This window comes from Trachymyrmex septentrionalis, unplaced genomic scaffold (genome assembly GCF_001594115.1).
Source record: "Trachymyrmex septentrionalis isolate Tsep2-gDNA-1 unplaced genomic scaffold, Tsep1.0 scaffold5, whole genome shotgun sequence".
In the NCBI taxonomy this organism is placed as follows: domain Eukaryota; kingdom Metazoa; phylum Arthropoda; class Insecta; order Hymenoptera; family Formicidae; genus Trachymyrmex; species Trachymyrmex septentrionalis.
In genome coordinates this window covers 429,225-436,502 of record NW_017305672.1, presented here as the reverse complement: position 1 = coordinate 436,502, position 7,278 = coordinate 429,225, and the positions used below count along the sequence as shown (strand labels likewise).

At 30.4% G+C, this 7,278-nt stretch overlaps 1 protein-coding gene across 4 annotated transcripts in view; it reads right to left on the bottom strand.

Annotated features, from left to right (window-relative positions):
- The window catches only part of LOC108751578 (venom dipeptidyl peptidase 4), a 794,336-nt gene that overhangs the window by 423,313 nt on the left and 363,745 nt on the right, over nt 1-7,278 (bottom strand). The window lies entirely within an intron of this gene.

Here is a 7,278-nt window from a genome sequence, read left to right as displayed (position 1 = left end):
TACATATATAAAATATGTACCAGACTATCTATATGCAATAATATGTACATAATCGAAATGTTGCAAAAATGAAAGTAATATTTAAACATAATCATGTCATGTATGCGCATCTCACCCTTGGATGGGACCAGAGGTCTTTTTTGTTACTCCTGTGTTATTAAAGGCTTCAGTCCGTCTCAGTCCGTTACTCCACATTTGGCAAAATCCTAAGTCGACGCCCCTGCTCATGAATTTGATTGGGACAACATACGTCTCATCTTAGATCAGGAAAAAATATTAAACAAAAAACTCATCTCAAAAACGACCTTTATCAAACAACAAACTAATAGATTAAACCTATAGAATGACACTAAACTATTGGACAAAGCATATGATAACTTGGTTATATCTGAGTGAGGTCCTCCCTCAATGTTTTCTATAATTTATGGTTATATAATTTACATTTTTGTACTGAGTGTCTTTATTATTGTCTAGTCAGATAAAACTCAACGCTCGATATATCAATAACTTGAAAGGTACCGATGATCATGTAAGTTAAGAATTGAAGTTTGATTATTATTTTGTTATATTATGTAACGATGTGGTAATTTGCTGTACAATGTGCCAGAAAGTGCAATGACATCGTTGTCACATCATTATGTCTTAGCTGACTAATTATAATTATTGCGAGCATTGATAAGGATCCGAAATTGGATCAAACGTTTCGAAATTAATCTAAATAAATTAAACTTTACACCGACTGTGTGTTCGACTCTAATCGACATTAATTTATTGTATAATTTATTTCATTAGAGCCTTAAAAATTATTTTTTATTATATAATAAGTAAAGAAGAAAGATAAGAAAGATAAAATAAGATATTAAAATTTAAAAAATGTATTTTATAAGAAATAAATAATATATCTATGATATTTTTTTAAATCGGAATTTCAAGATTCTTTACAAAAAATGGCAAATATCGTTAAAAAAAGGTCATTTTTAGACCTTAATTCTCAATTATCTTAGGAACCTGATATGCTAAATTTTTTTTATTTGCGGCATTCGTTTTATTTGTTTTCAGCATTCGAAAATCTATAAGAAATGCTTCGTTCAATTCAAAGTTATTTTTTATTGTAAATTATACCAAATAGCTCATTAAAATATAAAATGTAAGCATTTTTGCCCTTAAGCTAAGGAATAATTGCAAGAAATAAATAAACATTTTTAAATTAAACTCATAAGTTATAATATTTCTACAAATGTAAATTAATGTTTCTGGCGGTTGCAATTAGAATTCCAGAGTAGACGGTAAATCATCATTAAAATCCGACAGTCGTAAATAAATTTGCACGTAACAATGTTCATTTAATTAATATCCAGGAGCAAATTATTTCTTTTAATGTTGGCATCATTACGCAATGATTAATGATGCATATTACTCCCGCGTCGATTAAACCAACAACAGACGGAAATAAATTTTACACCTGGCTTGCCGGTCCCATATGCGTCGGCCTATTTCCCGCGTCTACGAATACGTACATATGTATATTGTTGAAATATGTTTTGTAATGACACGTGTGCACGCGCGCGAACGGCTGTGTGTACATCTGGCCTATTGGTGCGTGAAATCTGGCACGGCCGGGATGAAAATGGATATCCATGGAAATGTACAACACGTTCGTTGCACAAGTGGATTGCAACGTACACGTCATTTACACGAACGTTCCAGAAAGGTGCGATCATTAAAGGGTCACGTCGTATTCGCGACATCAGCAAAGAATTATTAACAACATTCATTGACAATCCAAGTGTAAATATTCTTATTTCGTTCATAATTGTAAAAAAAATTATATGAAAATATCAATTTCTACGAAATTGCTTGATCGCGTGAAAGGGAACCAATTTTCTATTACAATTTCTATCACAATTGCGAGTATTCACGTGCAGGATGTCAAATTAGTTACGTGAATTTAAATTCAAACATGCATCGAAGAAAGAATTTTATGTACCGTATTTTTCTCATTATCAAAAAAATCATCGTCGTTGCTTCGTAATAATATTTGCTAAACGCGAAATGACGAGCAGTACGTCGTAAATTGGGTCGAAAATTGAGTTATAACCATACGTAAAAAGTTCACGTTAATCCGATCTGTGCTATCTTCTTAACCGCACTCGCAAAATCTCACGCTGTAACTTTGTCCACGACAATTGCTGACCGCAGTTGTTGTAGCTACTTTGCTGTAGAAAGAATTGGGTTCTATCATGCAGAAGTATCCAACTGTAATGTTTGTAACAGCCGCACATTATGTGTTTTCGGACAATAAAGAAGAAATACAGAAAGTGGAATTATCAAAGTTTAGAACGCTATGCGATGCGAAAAAGTGTCGCATTTCGGCGTAAATCTTCCGGCGCGGCGGGAGATCTTTTTTCATAAATACAAAATATTATACGTATAACAAGTAAAATATAAAAATTTAATTAAACTTCCTTTTCTATTTCCCAGATTTTTATGTAACATGTCTTAAATATCATTTAAATTTTTAGCGATATACTTAGATTTTATTTGATATATACTATTTCTTCTAAAGAAATAAACTTCGCCATTAAAATAAATTAATTACATCGCATCTTGTTCGCAAGAGAAATAATCGAGGAAATTATCTAGAATCATTACTTGCAATAATGATTCTGGACAAGAAAAGATTAAATTAAGATACTGAAAGAACTAAATGCTAGAACTTTTCTCAGAACGACAATAAATCTCGGTTAGATCCTAACGGGGAGTGGCTTAACTTTTGTTCGGAAAGTTTCCGATTAACTTCTGTATCACATGTCAAAATTTCCCACCGTTATTATATATTCTTGGAAAAACGAAACGACGTGTCGGTCGAAGATACAAGAAGTAAAACTTGAACCGAAAAACTCGTATGTAAACATTATGACATTGATACATGCCATGCTGATATGATATATCAGATGTGTTGTGTTTTTGTCTTGAAAAAAATAACAGAATTCACAAAAATATTGTAATGTTTAAGAAAAAAAGCTTCAACCCACTTCATGAAACAATAAACTATAATTAAAAAATAACGACTTCCAGAAAAGGAAGTTGAAAGAGGTCCAAGTATATCTATTTGAGTCCTTTTGAATGGTGCGCCAATATTATAAGACTTCAGAAGAGATTTTTCTTTTCCAAAGTCTCTTTCCTCATATAATATTACAAACATTGTAAATTCGATATGAATTTTGAATATGAATATATTTTTACCTCTTACTTACAAGTAACTCATTGTCAGTAAAAATAGTTGTCTTGTCTCTTATTTATTCCGAAATGCTCACAGTTCGATTTTTCATAAGGTTATTTTTCATAAGGTCGTTCCATACAAAAAATGATTTTACTAAAGTCTAAAAATTTAGATACATACAAATCTGAAAATAATTTTATTGGACAAAATAATTACATAGAAATTTCAGGATAAACAATGCTACAAAAAATGTTAATATTCTAGCAATCAATTTGAGCGTTTTTGTAATTCTGTTGATAGTTCAAAATGAGACTTCCAAATTTATATCCACCTAAATTTTTAAATATTTCAGCAAATCCATCCTTTCCTTATTAGTATTTAGCCGCCAAAATGTAAAAGTTGCTTGATTATTTTAATTATTTGAAATTATTTCGTATACACAAAATATGCAGAAATACAAAATATTTACTTTTTAATTAATTAAAAAGTACAAAATAATACTACAAAATATTAGGTTGTTCGGAAAGTAATTTCGTTTTTTCTTATGAAAATGAAAGACGATTTTCAATCAGACGCGTTTCAAATGATCATGAACGGTCGAATTCGATAAATTTAATCTCTCAGCGATCTCACGAGTTGTTATTCGCCGGTTTGCATCAATTAATGCCTTTATTGTGTCTTCATCAGCTTCAACTGGGCTTCCAGAACGTGGTGCATCTTCAACATCAAAATTGCCGGATCGAAATTTTGCAAACCAGTTTTGGCACTGGCGTTCTGTCAATACATCTTCTCCATACACATCGGATAATTTTTTTCTTGCTGAACAGCATTTTTACCTTTTCGATAGTAAAAAAGTAAAATATGCCGAAAATGCTGCTTTTCACTTTCCATATTTGATAGGGCACCAACCAAAAACTATTGCGTAGAATCAATCAAACTTTTTTCACAAGCAAGCCTTACTATATCAGCTGTCAAAATATATAATGATAATGCGGCTTAAGTGTGAAGTTGGCTGTGAAAAAATACAATAAGTCCTCTGTTGGAAAAAACCGAAATTACTTTCCGAACAACCTAATAGAATCACATTGACAAATTCTTGGTAAATATTTAGCATTAAACGTTCTGCTAGAATTACAATTATATTTCAAATTAAATTCAAACTACATATATTAAAGTTAATTATGTAATACGTTAATATATAAAATTTACGTAAAGAATTACTAAGAAAAAAAGAACAGCAAGGAAGTCGTTGTTACAAAATACAGAAAATAATCCAAGAAAAAAGAGAAAGAATATGTTTCTTCTTTCAATTAAAATTTCTAATTTAGAAGAGAGTTGCCGAATGCGTACTTAACCTATTTTTTATTATATTTTCCATTCGGCACCGTTTCATACGCAAATGAACATCAAAAATTGTAGCTTGAGATTTCGGACGCTTGTTATTACATATTTAACTTTTCACCAATAACAAATTAATTTGTCATAAGTCATTTTGTAACACGATACAAAGTATACGATTTAGACAATCGGTCGCTTAAATCGTATTTATAGATATTTTTTAAATCGTATTTCCTTTGAAAGCTTTGAATAAAAATATTTAATTGAATGTAAAAGATAAATAAAATAAATCATTAAATAATACTTAATAATTAATTAATACCTAATTTTAATAATTTATTGAAGAAAATCAAGTATTTTATAATTGAGAAGATAGGCGCGGAATAAAAATCTAATTACAAAATCTTGATTTTAATAAAAATTAAAATAATTTGCTACTGTTTTTATTATACACAAATGAATATAGAATAAAATGAATTTGTGTAATGTGAATTTGTGTAATGTGTGTTTAAGAAGTTACATGTTACAATATTTCTCTATTACGATCAATATTATATAAAAAAGCTAATCTCCGGAAAAAGGGCCTAAGTAGAATTGTGTCTTTATTCCGCCCATTCTCTCAATTATTAAATAACAATAATGAAAAGACAAATCAAAATAAAATTGGTGCTCAAATAGATATATTTTTGCACTTGACATTTATATTGATATTACACAATTACTAATTTTATTACCAATTATCAATCTTATCTTATAATGGTACAATTTAGGAAACTTGATAAATTTTGCAAAAATATCAATTTAATCTTTATAATCTTTGTAATGATTGCAAATGTATATATTTAATAAATGTAAAATAATATACAATAAATCTTCTTTTGTAAAAATACAAAAATTTATAATAAAATTAAATGATTGCGTTGTTACCAGCAGAAGAATCCCGTTTGTCTATGAATGGATTGCTTACAGTACTTTTGCGCACACATGAGAATTTCAGGAACAAATTCACATTTGCCTACAGCTCGATTGCCTACATGTACTATTCTCTGCTTTAAAAAAAAAATAAATTCTGTTTTAAAATACAAATTTTCTGCTTTAAAAATACAAATTATTTTCTTACTTAACCTTAATTTTATATTTATGCGCAAAAATGCTTGTAAGCAATAATACATGTAGGCGAATGTAATTTCGTCTTTAAAATTTTTATTTGTGCACAAAAGTATTTGTAAATAATCGAGCTGTAGGCAATAATGCATGTAAGCAATAATACATGCAGCAAATGTGAATTCGTTTCTGAAATTTTCATTTGTGCGCGAAAGTGCATGTAAGGAATTGAGCTGTAGGCAATAATGCTTGTGCGCAAACAAATTGTCGGCAAAAGTAATGCAGCTAAACGATATATAGACCATCGTATGTAGGCCATCGATTTGTAGGCAAAAGGAGCAATCTCGTTATCAGCTACATAAGTTGATTAAAAATTAATAAATCAGATACTTGATTTTTTAAAACACTACTAACATCTATAAAACAAGACGTAAACTATTATATTTTTGTCTATATTATTTATTTCTTATTTATTTTATAAAATTATTGTTACTAACTTTTATATTATTATTGTCTGTATTAAGTAATAATATAAAAAAAATTGATAAGGTACACAAAATTTAGGTGACCGGGACGCGTTTGGCAACTCTCCCCTATATTTATAATCTATATTTATAGATTATAATTTCTACTCTCTTTATCTTTATATCTATAATACAAATATAAAAGATATATCTATAATTGCGATATTCTCTTCTGTAAAATATAATGATCATAAAAGACAATGGCACCGCTGCTTTATTGACGAAAAGAAGATCTTATAGAAAATCTTAATGCTTGACGAAACGAGCTTGTGCGTAAAAAAACGATAATGTGTAGTCTAGCAACAGTCAATAAAAGAAAAAGAAGGCAAAAAATATCGGAGCAATGAGTGGCTGACATACGTCAAACTCGCCCAACGGGACCTGTTACAGAAAGATAACAATGATCCAGGCCACTAGCGCATCGCTTCGCCGGTTGTTTCGCGTGTGATGACGACACTTTCTCTGATGGTTATGGTCATCTCGACGAATCGCAGGCGCGTGTATGACACCAGGAATTGTCCCGCGGGTGCCACAGTCGACAACATGGTGTACCAATATCATGAGAACACCGGAAATCATAGACAAATTCCATCCAACACGATGGTGCGCAGCATCCAATATCTATTGTCTTTGGCGTGCTCGGCGAACCACACAAATTGCGCGTCAAAATTGGCAACAAACGCGATACAGGTGTATATTATGGCTATCAGAAGTTGGTATACCACACTTCTAGCGAGGATATGTAAAGCGTAGAAACCATAAATAGGAAATGAGATGGCAATGACTACTTCTTTTTACCAAGCATAGAGAAAAACCATAAATAGAAGATGAGATGGCTGCGAGTTCCTCTTTTTCCCTAAGCCACAGAGAAAAACCAAGAATGGTTTCGGAATACATTAACACTTTATTACTATTTAATTAATTAATTAATTTAAATTATAATCCTCTGTTCATTTCTGATACGCTCTTAATGATTCACAGTAGACTTTTAACAATCTTCTTAATAAGATTTGTATTAAGATTTAATAAACTTCTATTAAATTTTCATACAGATATGTATTTAAAATATGTGTGCGTGCGTGCGTGCGT